Genomic DNA, 16,541 nt, shown 5'->3' on the forward strand with positions numbered 1-16,541 from the left:
CTTTATCTGAAATGGAATAATTTTGTACCCATTCCCTTTGGGCTGTTTTTTTTTTGGTTGGATACTACGTTTGTGAAATCTGCCTCTATTTGATATAGTATTCTGTTCATTCATCCTCCTGTTGATGGATGTTTGGGGGATTCCTGTCTTTGTGAGCAACGCTGCATTTTCTGCATGTGTGGTGGTGATCCTACTCACACATTCCTGCTGATTCCCATTTGGTATCTAGAAAGAGGATGGGTGGGCCACACACCATGTGTATGTTCAAGTCACAGGACAGTCACAAATCATCTTCCATGGTGCTTTCCCTGTTTACATGTCCACAAGCAATGAGCTCTCATTATTCCATACTTCCAACAACTTTTGTATTGTCAGGCTTAATTTTAGCCAATCTGAAAGGTGCTGAATACATCCTATTGTGGCTTCCATACTATTTCTTTACAGGAAACTTCAAGGACCAATGTAAAGGCTAACTCCAGCTGGGGACATGTGACTCCAAGTCCTAAATATGTGAGGCTTGTCTGCCTCTGCCTTTCCTAATAGGACAGCAGCTAGCACTGGGTGATGGGGCAGAGGCTGGAAACATAATTTGATTGGCCTTATCTCTTTGAATTTGGAGATTTGTACTCCCCGCCCTGCATCTTTGCCCAACATGCTCTCAAATGTTGATTAATTTACCATAAAGCCCTGGAGTGGCACAGCCCAGTGAAGGGTGAGAAATAGAGTTGGTTTGTGGTTGGTGACTGGCAGGCCATCCATCACTCTGAGGGGAAATTGCTCTTTTAAGGAGAAGTAGTGAATTGTTTCTGGTCCCAGCGTAAGTCAGGCAGCCATGCGGAACAGTGACAGTCCTCATAGCCCTGGGCTGGGTCTCTGATAGGTCATTTGTTGCTGCTGAAAGTGTCACACTTTGCAGATTTGCTATGGATAGGCAGTTTGATGAGTGGGGAAAAGAAGTCACAGTGACTTGATCTCAGCCTCCTAATAGAGATGTTCCAGGGCTTCCTCCTGCCCACCAACTCTCCTCTGGGTCTGTTCAGTGCCACGTTGGGCCCCCTTCTTCTTTAAGATGGCCAATAGCTGTTCATTTTTTTATTCTTTGTTTCATTAACACAGTGGCTCCCAGCTGGGTGATTTTGCCCTGCAGGAGACATTTGGCAATGTTTGGAGACATTATTGGTTTTCACAGCTGGAAGGTACTACTGACCTTTAGAGGGTGGAGGCCAGGGACGCTGCTTAACATCCTACAATGCACAGGACAGCCCCAGCAACGAAGAACCATCTAGCCTAGATTGTCCACAGTGCTGAGGCTGAGAAACCCTGCATTAATTCACTGGAGGTTCAGTAAACATTTGTTGACTACTAGCGATGGGTCAGGAACTACTCAGGCACAGAGGACAGTTGTTTTCAGCTCAAGTTTTTGGGATCTTTCATTCTCCGTGCCTCCTTGGCTACCTGGACCCAGGAGGTTTCATGCCTACATTGTCTCCTTGGCCAAATGGGAAAACACTTGCTTTTTAGACCCCTTCCTTGGCCATTCCGTATCCTAATCAATGCAGATCCTTCAACGAGCCCAAATCTGAGAGGTGACAAGGAATCCAGGAGCCAGTGGCCCAGGTGCAGTGGGGTCAGCCAGAGTGCAGGCGTGGAGGCTGACCATGGAGAGTGGTACTGTGGCCGTGCATGATGGGTAGTGGGGTGTAGATGCTGAAAGCAGGAGTCTGGGGTGGATGGCCTGGAATCTAGTCCTGGCTCGCCCCTTGCCAGCTGTGTGACAGTGCCTCGGGATCTTGCTTCCTCATTTATAAAATACAGATAGTAAGAACACTGAAGATCTGGGGTTGTTATGAGGGTTACATGCACCCTTCCATGTGGACAGGTCATCTCAGTGTCCGAAAGAAGGTTCTATCTTATGAGTGGTTGGAAATGTGGAGACTGAGTGTTTGGGAGCATTCTGGCCTCATTCCGTCTGAGGCTGCCTTTTACCCCCTTAGGATGTTGCCATTTCCACCTTCCTTTATTTCCTCTTAGTGAGTTTCACTACAGAACAAATGATATCGCAGTGGCCCAAGTGCTGCTCACTTTTTTCCCTTTGGCTCTGGGCCCCTCACTAATGGCATATACATTGGGGGGTCATTCTGGAGCCTGGGGCAAAAGGAAAAATTGGAAATTAGAATCTCATCTTTGTTCTTATTTTGATATTTTATTCATTTTGATTTTTTTGCATTAATTTAGACTTTAAAAAATATTTTTATTTATAATTTATTTGTAAATATAAAATTCTAATTTCTTACATATTTATTTATAATACAATATATAATGTAATATAAATACAATAAATAGTATTTTCCTTGATTGCTGAGTTTTTTGGTGCCCTTTAAATTTTGTACCTGAAGTGAGTACTTCACTTGCCTTACCCTAGTACCTCTTGGGGGTGGCAGCCCTGTTCTGTGCCACCCCATAAGGAGGCTGGGGGAGGAGGTACTGGACCACCCTACTCATGGCACTTCTAGTGTAATGAATGGATTTCTTCTGCTAGGGATTTTGGCATATGATGGCTAATTTTAGTTGTCAGCTAGACTGGGTTAATGGATACCCAGATAGCTGGTAAAAGCATGACTTCTGGGTAGGCCTGTGAAGTGTTTCTGGAAAAGACTGGCATTTGAGTCAGTAGACTGAAAAAGGAAGGTTCACTCTCACCCAATATAGGTGACATCTTCCAATCCGTTGAAGATCCATATAGAGCAAAAAGAGGAAAGGTGAATTCCCTCTCTCCTCCAGAGCTGGGACACCCTTCTTCCGCTTATTGGAACTCCAGGGTCTCCAGCATTCAGACTCCTGATTTGCACCAGCGACCCTCAGGTTCTCAGGCCTTTGGCCTCAGATGGGAGTTCCACCATCAGGTCTCCTGGTTCCCAGGCCTGCAGACTTGGACAGAGCCAGGCTACCAGTTTCCCTGGTTCTCCGGCTTGCAGGCAGCAGGTCACGGAACATCTCAGCCTGTGTAGCTGTGTGAGCTAATTCCCATAGTAAATCCCTTCTCATTTATCTATATCTATATGTATCTCATTGGTTCCGTATCTCTGGAAAACCCTGACTAATATGACATATACCTGGGCCAACTTTATCCAACTAAACCTGGCTTCCTCTTTCAAAGTTCCCCATGACTGTGAGTAACAAGTCATCTTTTCAATGGCAGTTGTGTCCAGGCTTTTGGCCTCACTGTACCTGAGTTACAATAAAACCCACATTTTACAACAGCTGGTCATTTACTGTCTCCAGGGATCGCCTCGCCCTAGGAAGGGCAGCCTCTCAGAGCTACTAAGGGCCTAGAGGTCAAAACATCAGAATCCAAAATCGGCTGAGTTCAAGGAGCCTGTCCTCTTGGCCATACCTATCCAGAGCAGGGTTCAGTAACCAGGAGAAACTGTAGCTCTAGACTGGGAGCTGGAGCGAGGAGGATCCCTGTCTTTTTTGATGGTACTCACTTGGATTCTAGTTCCTGGAGTGCTTTCTCTAAGACAGAGCTTGGGACTGAGGGACTGAGCTAGTTGTGTCCACAGACGCTCCCTGTTCTTAAGAAGATTTGGTAGATTTTCTTGAATAAATGCTTCTCTATTTTGGTATGCCACCGGAGCAATTTCCAGAGACTTTAAATGATTGTTTTTATAACTTTCTGTAGGTGAACGGTTGTTTGCTAGGGAGAACATCTGCTGCAGTCCTCACTGCTCCATCCCGGAGGTCAGTCTCCTGCAGTTAATCCTAATACAAGGTATGGTTCATTTTTATTGCGACTTTGTTCTGGAAAAACTTCATGATTTCTGAAGTTTGCTATTCAGTCAGTGAATATTGATGAAACACCCACTGTAATAGTTATGATACAGTTTGGGCAGGTATACAAAATATGAACCAGTGCCCTAATAGGCTAGAACTCAACTTCCCTCTCGTGTGGGTGTCCAGCAGGTGGCCAGGGCTGCTGTGCAGCCTGACAGAGTTGGACTCAGACTCCTCCCTTTCTGCTCTAATGTGTTCGATGTGCAGTTTCCATCACATAGTCCAAGGGAACTGGTCCAGCTCCATCCCTGAAGTTCGCGTCCTGGATAGCAGCAGAGGAGGCAGGGGCAAGGAAGGGCATCTCTTTCTCTTTAAAGACATGTCCTGAAACTTGCATGTGTTGCATTGACCAGAACTTGGTTATACGGTCACAGCCAACTGCAAGGGGACCTGGGCTCTAGCTGAAATCCAAGTGTTCTGTTGTTAAAGAAAAAGGGGGCTGTGGACATTGACTTGCTGGCTGTTAGTGCCACAGCCAGTGTGTGCCAGGCATTGTGAGCCGCTGGGTATAGTTGCAGAAGCAAATTAAGATGAGCCCTTTCTTGAAGAACCAATAAGACCTTCCCATTTTAGACATGACCCCAAGAGCTGCATATCCCTGGAAGTGGTCCTGGTCAGAGCCTGGTACCCAGGAATGGACACTCACAAAGCTACAGTTTTAGGAGGGATTTGGACAAATTCATCTTCTTCCAAAAATCTCCTTATGATCACATTAGCCATAGCAGAAGTGGAAAGATTCACTCAAGCCCACAGTGTATATTTGTTCTTAATTCAGAGGAGTGGCGGGAAGAAGTAAGCTTTTACGAAGTATCTCCTCTGTCCCAGCTCCAGGCTGCTTGCTGTGGACATGCCATCTCACCTCATCCCACTCCCACCTCCCCTCCGCACACAGAGAGTGAGAAGCTGGTGCCATTGTCCTTCCTGCACAGAGGAAAAGCCTGTTATTCAGAGAGGTTAACCACATGCACAGAGATGGGGTAGGAATGTGGTATGGGCAATTGGATGACCTTGACTGGAAGTGTCCTTTGGTAACCCCCCCAGAGTGGGGCAGTCTGGAGGCTCAGCTGGAGCAGCTCCCCTCAGCCCTGTTCAAAAAGCTGCACCCTCAGGCGCCAGGGTGGCAGAAGACAGCAGTGCCCAGGCACCCGGGCAGTCGGCAATGCGCATGTGTGGTGTGTGTGTGAGTGGGGCTGGAGGGAGGCAAGGCCATTGGCCTTCACCATGAGCAATCCCTGACAGCCTTTTTAGTTATTTGGATACATAGCCTGCTAATTACATTCAGAGAGAATATGAAATTCGGAGGGAACGTAAACACCAGTGAGAATAACAGAAATAATTCAGCAGAATCTCAGCGGTTATGAGAATGGGCTGAAAACAATGAAGTGAAATTCAAACTACAAAACAAATTAGATGAGAGATTTTTAAGGTGCCAGGGATGACAGAAGGGGGAAAACATCCTACCTGAGTTTTAATGTGTGCCCACAAATCCCTGCCAAGCAGAGCTGCATGTTGGCATCCTGGGCAGGAAGAGCAGACAGCATTTCAGCCCCAGTGTGCTCTGAGGCAAGCTGCCTGCACGGGGGTGGGCACCTGGAGACCCCAGCACACCATCCTGGGCCTGGAAAGATGAAACAGGCAGAGAGAACAAGAAGGAGAAATATCTCACATATTATTCAGGAATGAAAGATGCCAGGTAAGGAGACCCAAGGAAATAAAAATGTATTCAGATCCCAGAAGCCCCAAGCGATCTTCCTGCCCATGTGGTGGTGAGGAGGGGCCGGTGGGGACAGCTCTCCACAGGGATTCAATAATCTTTCTGCGCCTCAGTTTCTTCATCTGTCCAACAGGCTTTTCTCTGGGGCAGGAGGGAGGGGGACCTCTCCACTGCAGGAGCTTAGGAGGGGCTGGACAGTCGGAGCTGGAGGAAAGCAGGGAGAAAGGGCCTTAAAGGGGGCAGATGAGGTAGCACCCACTTCTTTTCTGTTTGGGCTGGAGGAAGGGAGGCAGGTTACCCTTGTTTGGTTTCCCCAGCAACAGACCCTCAGACAAAGATTGGATTCTTCTGGAGGTGATCCCGAGCCACACTGGTAGGAAGTGGGAGGGGAGGTCTGGAAGGGCAGGATGCCTTGGTTGTAAAGCAAATTACCACGCAGACGCTTGGGTTTACTCCCACTGGGGAACTTTGGGGCCAGTGAAGAACGCACACCTCACAAGTACCTCATCCAAGGGTGAGGAAGCTGGGGTATGTGCACACTGCACCCTGTCATTGGTTGGGAGTTGCTTTCTAGGGAGATTCATTCCCCAGCACCTCTGTGCTTCAGCAGCCAGAGAAAGGCCCTAGGCAAAGGGATGCAAAGACTGGCACCTGGGAATTGTCCGGGGAGCCCTGAGGTTGCAAGAAGCAGAATGGAGGAGTGAGCACTGATTGGCGGTGCAGCACCGAGGTGAGGGAAAGGAGGGACCAGAGCAGCAGCCTGGCCAGATGACAGATAACAGGGATCCTGATATCCCATTCAGCCAGCAAGCAATGAAAGCGTCTATTTGCAGGGAATCTAGACCCTGTGAGTAATGACTTGTGTGTCAGCTTCATGGAAAAATCAGATTATTAGAAACAGCTGCCAAGAACGGGAGTCCATTCAGGGGCCTAGCCATGCCCAGGCATTCTAGCTGCCCTGGGAAGCAGTGGTTAGGAGTGCAAACCTCAGATATCTAAGCTTCCTCTGGTGTTCCCAGGCTGTGTGCTTTGATTTCATCCCTTCGCTTGTAGGTGCCTCTGTTTCCCAATCTGCAAAATGGGGATAATGTTGGTCTGCACCTCTGGAACAAATGGTCAGTCTATGCTTCAGTTGTAAGACATCGGAAATGTGAGAGAGCCATGGACCTCTCGTCTTCCAGATGGAGACATGGCGACAGGACTCTCAGGGGATGGGCCACTTGTTGGTGGGGGCAGCTCCAGGCTGCCCCAGCTTGGCCTGGCTTCGTCTTCTGCCAGGTGGACTCTGTGTGCCCGGTGTGTGGGATTGCCCAGGGTCAGCATCTGCTTTACCCTAGACTCTGCCCTTTCAGAGACTCCCTAAGAGAGGATGGCCAAGCTTCCCTTGATCCCTGTCAGGGTCCACATCCCAGACTCCTCTCGGGGTGGGTTTCCACCTGTCTGGGTTCAGCAGCCACTACAGCCCTTGCCTCCTCCTCCTCTGGCCCCTGAAATTCCCTGACATGAAGCCTGAGAACTGCCAGGTCCAACTCTGCCTCCCTAGGAGCACAGAGACCTGGTGGTGTGTGCCCTCAATGTGTTCTGCCATCATTATAAGCTTCAATGAGTATTCTGCCTTCAGAAATCCCCAAAGGAGAAACGTGCACTGGTTTCCACATCCACGTTCAGCCCCCCAGCTCTGGGGGTACATCTCAAGTCCTCCCCCAAGTGTCTTCCCACAAGCCTCTTTTTTCCGGGCTAGCCCACGGGGACCCTGCAGCTTCTAGTGCATTCAGCCTCTAGCCAGGCAGGGTGCCAGGCTTCCTCCTTGGGGGTGTCCCCAGTCTGTGAGGGGTACTCATGGAACCTCTCACTTTTCAGCTTTTCTGGGGAGGGGCAGTGGCTGTGGGCACAATGTCCCTACATGGCACTCCTGTTTATCTCAATTCCTACAGTGGCGCTCTACTTCCTTCTTCCTTCCCTCCAGTCATCTCCTTACCTGGACTGGGATGGGGTGACTGTTAGCTGTGCAGGGGCCAGCCCACAAAAGTGACCCATGACTTGTTGGGCAGCCTGGCCTCTGCATTCAGTCAGGACAGGGCACAGGAGTGGCCCAAAGGCCCAGGGCCCTTAGGAGACTAACAAGGGGCAGGTGTGAGATGAATTGTCTTAATAAAGTCGGGGAGGAGGGGAATGCTCCCTACTGAAACATCCCCATTGTGTGGGAAGGGTTGGTGGGGAAGTAGGTCAGGTGTTGGTCCCTGAATGCCAGGAAGCCACCTCTCGTGGAAATTACCTGCCTTGAAAATTAGGTCATGCTTGCACAGCTGGGACCTGGGGGTCTCCAAGCTTATCTACTCTGGCCTTCCCCTGCCCCCAAGCACCAATTAGACTGTCTAAGGCTGGGCTATTTTTAGCCACCTGTGAGCTGGTCATGTGCTGAGAAGGAGTTGGAACGTGGGCACTGCTGAGCGTCCTACAGCTATAGAGACCTGAGCCATCCCCCTCCCAAGACCTAGGTAAGGCATGGAAGGCCCAGACCTTGGAAAGATAGTGAACACGACATCTCCATGCAAACTGAGTTCCAGAGAGAGTCTTCTAGAAGACTGACCCACCGCACCACCGACCTAAGCACACAGTTGATCATCATTCCTTTCCAAAAACCTTCAGTTACTCCAACCCCTGGTCTGGCTGAGGAGGGTCTCCAGACTTGGGTGCTCCCACTCATGGCACATACCGCCTCCTATTCCCACCAACCCCAGCCACCTGCAGCTTCCCAAACCCTCCAGGTTCCTCCTGAGCACACACTGCAATGCCCTTTCCTCTCATGCCTGGCTGGAACATGCTGACTTCTACCTTAAAAGTCCTGTTCTCTGAGTATTTCACCCCTTAGGATCTGAGCATCACACCTTGAAAGGGTTTATTTAAATGTCAGTCTCCCTTTTTGGGCTCGACTCCTCAAGGCCTTAGGTCAGAGCTTGGGACGTGGTAGGTGCTCAAAACGTGCGATGGATGGACCCGTGCCATGCTCATCTATTGGGCAAGGGTAATGATCTGGCATGGGAAAGTCATGAGAAGCTCTTGGAAAATAGACGCTTTTCTTCAAATGCTGGAGCAGCTCATGCCGCAGGGTGAGGTTCTGGTCTCAGCAGAGTTCCTGGCTGACAGCCTCTGTGTGGGGAAGGTGGGAGGGGAATCTGACAGCCTTGATGTAGGTTTGAAGGATTTGGGGGATAGCCATGAGGTGGCAATAGCACCACAAGCTTTATGTGGGTGGCGCTTTGACAGATTCGCATGTCCCTCACAGCAAGAGGTCATCTAGAGGCTATGGTATGAGGGTTACCACCTGGAGGAGGAGGAGGACAAGGGAACCCCTGGGGGAAAGGGGGCTTGACGAGCGGGTGTCATGTGTCTAGGTGAGGCTGTTCAGCATCTTTCCAGATCAGAGAGCTCCAAAGGGCAGCAGCAGCTTGAGGTCTTAATAGCTCTTGGGTTGATCTTATCTATGGCTGCAGATGCTGGGTCCAGTTCTGCAGAGTGTGCAAAGCAAGCAGGCTATAAACAGCTGAGAATCTACTTATTTGGGCTATTTTTAAAACAATTGAATGTGTAAACATTTGAATGTGATTCCAGCAGGCTTTTGAACTAACGGGTCTTAGCTTGCTGTGAAGAAGTAACCAACCTAGGGAACAAGACACAAAAGTCATCTTTGGCTCATTTATCTAACATGGGGGGAGGGCAAGTCAGCTGGGGTCAGCATGGTTTGTATCTTTCCTGTTTATGCCACAGACTTCTCTGTTGGCTGAATTGATAGAGTTGAGGGGATTCCTATACGTATTTGAACACCTGTAGGATTTTAGGACATCTCAACACATATTTACTGACTTTCTAATGATTAAGATACAATGTCTGTCCTCAATTATTGCACAACTTGGTGGGAGGAACAGACCACAAATAGCTGATCACAACTCCATATGATGAATGACGTCTACAGGGCACACTGGTGGCTCAGGGAGGGAGGAAATGAGCAGTGATTGGCAGCAGGGATACCATACCCAAGATCGTGAAGATTTAGAACTCAGAGTGGATGTGCTCAGATACAGCAGGTTCACCCCACAGGGGCCAGTTAACCTCAATGGGTTTCAGGGCCAACCGAACAGCTCACCATGCAGAGGTGGGCGGAGAACTTGGAACCTGCTGATGTCTGCACAGCTCTGCAGCCTCTGCAAACTGCTTTCCCTCCGTAAGCCTCAGTGTTCACTTCTGTAAATCAGAGTAAAAATCAGCACCTCTTCTGCACACCCTCTAAACGTTGGTGCCTCTCAGGCTCAGGCTCTGGCCTTCCTGTGTGTACAGTCTTTCCCAAGGTGAAGTCTGGTGTCAAGGCTTTAAATATCACCTTGGCGCTGATGGTCCTAATTTTTTTAATCTTCAGCCCTGAGCCCCTGGCCTTTCCCTAGAGCTCTAGACTTGTATTTCCAATTCCATTCAGCTTTATAATTTCTTACCTGAAATTCTGTGCACCAGATGTGTTTCAGAATTCAGAATTTTTAAACTGTAGAAACTTAATAGCTCCAGCAGGATCTTTTAGAGCATCCTGTAATCAAACATATTGATATTTCTGCAGTGAAACATATGGATATTCACTCTAAGTGGTATTAGAAAAATCTGTAAATAGCCTCTGTATTAGTTCATTTTTGCATTGCTATTGAACTGCCTGAGACTGGGTAATTCATAAAGAAAAGAGGTTTAATTGACTCACAGTTCTGCAGGCTGTACAGGAAGCATGGCTGGGGAGGCCTCAGGAAACTTACAATCATGGAGGAAGGTAAAGGGGAAGCCAGCACATCTTACATGGTGGGAGCTGGAGGAAGAGAGAGTGAAGGAGGAAGTGCTACACACTTTTAAACAACCAGATCTCATGAGAACTCACTCACTATCATGAGAACAGCAAGGGGGAAGTCCGTCCCCATGATCGAATCACCTCCTGCCAGGTTGCTCCTCCAACATTAAGAATTATAACTTGACATGAGATTTGGGTGAGGACACAGACCCAAACCATATCAGGTTCCTTCTCTGAACTTCATTTCATATCAGGTCAAAATTTGCTGGTAAATGAATTACGAAACACCATTTGGTTTTCTGTGTTTTGTAGATTTTGGAATTATACTTTCAATGAGGCTTTGTGGACCTGTGCTGTCTCTCCATTCATTTTCTGAGAGGCACCCCAAAGTTAACACGCTTACTGTGACCTTTGATTTTAACACTCCCCACCCTAACTTGTTGATTTTCTGTTTTTCCCGTCTCAGTTAATTTTATCACCATCCGTACAGTTAATTTCTCAAGCACACATTCTAGCAGTTACTCTTCTTTTCCTTCAATTTCTCTTTCTTCTCTTCCCATGTCTAACCCATCAGTAGGTCATTGGCTCTTCTTGAAACCAGACCCCCAAAATTCTCTGCAAGGGTCTTATAGGGCCCGTCTTATTATACCCCATCCACAGCCCCATTCATGCATTACACAGTGATCACAAGGATCTTTTAAAATCCCTTTCCACTGAAACAGGTAGATAGAAGATAGTGTCAGTCTTCTGCTTAGTCCACTGCAAATGGATAAAATCTAACATTACCAAGTCCTCTCAGACCTTCAACACTGACCCTGCCTACTCCTCTGACATCGTCTCATATGATTCCATCTCTTAGTCCCCATGCTTCAATCCCACTGGTTTCCTTTCTGTTTTCCTACCATGCGAAGTCTTCCTGCTTTGGCGAATTTGTGCCAGGGGCTCCTAAGACTGAAATACCTTCCCCTAGATATTAGTGTGTTTGGCTGAAGGTTTCCTTGCTTGGACAGGCCTCTGCCCATAATCTGCTTAAATAATTACTTCCTCTCTCTTCTCTTTATTCATTCTGTCTCCAACAGATTTTATTTTCTTCATAGTACTTGTGGCTCTGGAAGTTATGTTACTCACTTGTTTACTTGTTCACGATTTGTCTGTGGACATAAATATCCCTGTAAACTAAACACTCTTGAGAGCATGGCAGGGAACTGGCTCACTCTGTTCCTAATGCCAGAGGCCTAACACAGTGACCTGCACATAGTAGGTGTTAAACAAATGTTTGTTGAAGAAAACAATGAATGAATACATCTCCCATTAAGGGGGAATGCTATGAAGCCCTATATGTGAATGATTCGGAACACAGGCCTTGGCCTGGACAGAGCTGGGTTTGAATTGAGCTCTGGCCATGTGACCCTGGAAAGCTACTCAGTCTCTGCAAGCTTCCATTTCCTCATCTGGAAATGAACTTCATAGGTTGGTAGTGAAGAGGAGGTGAATTTGTGTGAAGCCTATTGCATCATCTGGCATGGTATCCATGATCAATCAATGCCAACCACTGCTACATTGCAGAGCACAGGGACACTTGGTGCTGTGAACATGGCCACACCAGGCATGGCTGGATGAGCCCAGTTCAGCTCCCCTTACTAAAGTGAATTGGCTTGGTGAGTGAGAGGCAGTTGATCTGGGGATACCGCCATGGCCCTCAACATGCCTCCTGCCATGAGTTTTGCAAGCCCTGTCTTGATGAGTAATGAGGAGCAGGAGAGCCAAGTGGAGGCTTGAGAAGTGGGAAGGCTGGGGTGGAGGTGGTAGGTTGGTGAGAGAGGTTGAGGGTGGGGGCTATTGCCAGCAAAGGTGCAATGTCTGGGATCTGATATGATGAGGACACCAGCCATGAAGAAGAGTAAGGCTGGGTTGCAGAGCAGTCCCTGGGGTGGCTGTAAGCAGATGCAGCCTGAGGGATACATGTTGACAAAGAGCTGAGTGACGTGTGTTGTCCAAGGGGCAGGTCCGGGTGATGAATCAAGCATCCTGCTGTGGACTGGAGCTGAATCTAGGATCTAGGACTCAGGAGAATGAGACAATTTAGGGGGAAAAAAGCAAATATGGAGGCAGTGAACAAGTTCCGGACACTTTCAGGATTGAGCTGCATGGGAGTTGGCAGAGAGTTCTTCTTCCTGGGGGGCTCTTCCTGGCATGGGGGTCATCTGCTAGTTTAAAAGCCCAAGGCTGGAGGGACTGGTGGTGGGAATGGGGTGCATGTGATATGGTTGGGATAGACTCAGGGACATGGTAGGTTGAGCTGATAAAGGTAGGTTAGGGGATGAAGTGCCAGGGGAGGGTTGAAAGGGCCCTGTAGTCAAACAATGAGCTGCCCGCTGCAGGAAACCCTGCAACAGGCAGCTCATTTTGTGGCCACATCCACATCAGGGAGTCAGCTGGAGAACTGTGGGGAAAAAGGCCATAGACTCAGTGTTTAAAACAGAGGCTTTGATGCCTGTAAGAACTGCAATGTAGGCAAGAAGAGAGGATGCTCACCACCTCACACTGAGACCACCATAAACTTGATCCTTAACACATGGAAGCTATAGGCTGTGGTCATAGGTTAGCAAAACATAGAAGTGATTGGCAGGAGGTGGTGTACCATATATTTGAAAGAAGTCATGGTACTTATCCATCAAGATATTGAGACCCATAACAGGGCTGCAGTGTTTGCCTGCACAGTAGATGGCTGAGTGTCAGCTCTGAGTGTGTGTGCATTTGGTTGATGTGCCATCAGCAGCTTTGACAGATGATAAAGGTGTGCCTAGAGACCTGGCGGGTGAGGTCCTCCCTCAACATCTCACTGGTGGACAGGAACCTACACCTGAGCCTTCAGGTGTACAGGAGAGACTTAGTCTGAAGGATACGGTGTCCTGAGCTGAGGGCTGTCTCGGAATAGCTCCCTCCACACCCTTTTGACCAAAGAGGAGAAGCCCTTGCATGCGGCCTCGATGGCCCAGTGCCCTCCTCTGACTCTCCCCAGAGTGACTGAGGCTGCCTCTGCCCCACCCAGGCTCCTGTTGGCTCCACACTCAGGAAGGCTCCAGCAGCAGCTGCCCAGGGAGCCAGGCATAATTTCTGCTGCTTCAGCAAAGCACAAATCACTAAATAAAACACAGCCCTCCCTGGGAGGCTGCCTGTCACTGAGTGTATAAATGAACAGTCATGCTCCATCCGTCCTGGGTACAGCTGAGTGCTGTGCTTGCTGCCCTCCCCTACTCCTAGGATGCTCTCTCTCTCTCTTTCTCCCTTCTCTCCCTCTCTGCACCCCCCACCCTTCTCATCTTCCAAGGCCTCTCCAGGCCTGCTTCATCATTGTCTCAGCTCTGGAGCCCTTGAAATTGAGCAGCACCCCACAACCCTGTCTGTGCTGGGGCCATCTTGGTGAACTGGCAGGTGTTCCCAGGCTCCCAGCTCTTTCCTGCCCATCATGCACCATTTAGAATCTGGTCTTTGGCCACCACCTTCTTAGCTGTCCCATCCTCTGCCCCATGAAGAGGGGTCTCCCTTCCTCTGGCAGATGTTTTGGCTTCTGTGATGCAGAATCATGAGAACGGAGAGAAGATGATTAAAGTCTGGACTCACCAGCAAGGTTGGGCAGAGGGAACAGGAGGCAATGTGGAAACTGAGGCTGGGAGGGGAAGAAGGGGATTTAGCATGGGCGCTGGAGCAAGGGTAAGAGTAACAGGGAGGCATGTGTTGCATTTGGAGTCTGGTATTCATCAAGAGTTGTGAGAAAAGTGAATCCCCTTCATTACTTGTGGGTCTGAGCTCTGTTTCTTGAATGGGACCAGGCGGGTCTCTGGGTTCCTAAGGGTCGCCATCCTTTCTGGTTCTACTAGAGTGGGTGAGCTGGGCTTGTCTCCTAACTGGAGTGCATCCACAGTGAAGGCAAGGAGTCATGTTGCACCTTGTCCCCTAGTGGGTGACGGAGACCTTTTGAGAGTGCTCTACAGTGGGCGAGGCTGAGCAAAGCCTAGCGACATCCAGGACAGACTCCGTGGTCCTTCCCATCTCTGTCCTGCAATCCTGGCCCAGCCTGTTTCCATGACCACAGAGCACCAGCGGAAGACGGAACACTGCCTTTAGCCTGGAAATTCTCTTCTCATTGCTTACTCTTGGCAATGCCTGGGGGCTGTGTGTGATTCCAGAAGTCAGGCTCACTTGCTTTAGAAACCAATTCTGTCAGATATGGTGTGAGTCCAAGAACTAGGAAGACGATTTTGTCTTTTTCTTGTAGCTGACAGACTCATCCCTTCCTGCTCCTCCTCCTCCCTTGTCTTTCTCTCCTCTACTGTATGAAAGGCACCAGGCAGGCACTCAGGTGGTGTTCCTGCGGGACCCAGTGGTGGATCCGTCCCAGATCCATCTTTGGGGCTCAGAAGGCCAGGAGGAGAACCAGCTAGACCAGACTGGGCTGCAGCCAGCTCAGAAAATTTGCCTCACCCTCCTTCCACCATGACATGGGCGTATGATTGTGCCTTCTCAGCCAGAGTTTCAAGGGACCCTGCTGGAGATCACAGAGTCGAGGGCAGCTGTGACACCTGGCCTGACGCCTTTGCAGCTGCCATCTCTGCGTCTTCTCAAAGGTGGTAATGATAGCACCAACTCTAGAGGGATGGGGGGAGGCCCTAGTGCAAATTGCAGAGCTTGGACAGCCAGGGGGGCTCTGATCAGTAGCCAGTTACTATTGCTAAGGGAAGGAGACAGGAGGGGACAGTTTGGGGGTCTTGCCTCCTCAGTGGCTGGATTTGAGGGAAGGAGAGAACAAGCAAGAAACCTCCTTTGCTTTTGTGAATCCACATGGAAGCTTTGCAGACCACAGCTGGCCTATGGGAAGGTTTTGCTTAATGAGAAAGCAGATACAGGTGGGGGCTGCATGATGGCATGCCAGCTGGGACAGGCTGTTTTTATGTCATCTTGAATATTATGCTTCAGATAAATGATCGCTTGCTCAGCATAAATACAATGGTCTCATCGCACTTTTTATTGAGATGAAATTTATATCCTGTGAACTGCATAAATCATAATTTTATGACCCACTGAGTTGTGACAAATGCATACACTTCAATCAAGATAAAGAACAATTTCATCATTCCAGAAAGTTCCTTCATGCTTCCCTTTGCATCATTCCTCACCTGTCATAGACAATCACTCTTCTGATGTCTATCATCAAAGATCAGTTTTGCCTGTTCCTGAACTTCATATAAATGGAAGCTTACAGTGTATGCTCTTTGGTGTCTAGTTTCTTTCATTGAATAGAATGTTGTTGCCTATGTGACGATATGGAAACTTTGAAAAAATCTCTTCCAGTTGGTAAACACATCAGTTATTTCCAGTTTTTGAATAGTATGACTAAAGCTTCTATAAACAATCTTTTACAGGTCCTTCTTGTGGACATATATTTTCTTTTCCCTTTGGCAAATGCCCAGGAGTGGAATTGCAGAGTCACAGGGTAATGGAAGGGTAGAGAACCTTCCAGAGAGATTTACAAAGTGCTTGTGCTGCTGTACATTTCCACCTGCAATGTGTGAGAATTCTCATCATCCACATCCTTACCAAGTGGCGGTGTTGTCAGTCTGTGCTATGGACTGAATGCATGTGTCCTCCTGCATTTCACATGCAGAAACCCAGTGGGATGGCATTTGGAGGTGGGTCCTTTCAAGATAATGAGGTCATTATCCATTTTCAGGAATGGAATTAGTATCCTTATAAAAAGAGATGTGAAGGCCGGGTGCAGAGGCTCATGCCTGTAATCCCAGCACTTTGGGAGGCTGAGGCGGGTGGATCACCTAAGGTCAGGAGTTCGAGGCCAGCCTGGCCAACGTGGTTTAGTACAAACCCCATCTATACTAACAAAAAAAATTAGCTGGATGTGGTGGTGCATACACCTGTAATTCCAGCTACTCTGGAGGCTGAGACAGGAGAATTGCTTGAACTGAAGAGGCAGAGGTTGCAGTGGCAGTGAGCTGAGATCACGTCACTGCACTCCAGCCTGGGTGACAGAGCAAGACTCTGTCTAAAAAAAAAAAAAAAAAAAAAGAGGGAGAGAGAAAGAGAGAGGCCAGAGATTATCTCTCTGCCATGTGAAGATACAAAGATACAACAAAAAGTCAGGAAAAAGGTCCACAC

The 16,541-nt window shown here is 48.6% G+C and overlaps 1 long non-coding RNA gene across 1 annotated transcript; it reads right to left on the minus strand.

The window, feature by feature from the left end:
* Positions 1-8,508: 8,508 nt before the first annotated feature.
* Positions 8,509-10,384, minus strand: LOC134735558 (uncharacterized). Its single transcript, XR_010118755.1, has 3 exons — positions 10,290-10,384; positions 10,036-10,124; positions 8,509-9,057 (listed from the first exon to the last, which is right to left on the minus strand). It is a non-coding gene; the product is annotated as an uncharacterized lncRNA (long non-coding RNA).
* Between the last annotated feature and the right edge of the window lie 6,157 nt (positions 10,385-16,541).

Source organism: Symphalangus syndactylus, chromosome 22, assembly GCF_028878055.3.
Source record: "Symphalangus syndactylus isolate Jambi chromosome 22, NHGRI_mSymSyn1-v2.1_pri, whole genome shotgun sequence".
Lineage (NCBI taxonomy): Eukaryota > Metazoa > Chordata > Mammalia > Primates > Hylobatidae > Symphalangus > Symphalangus syndactylus.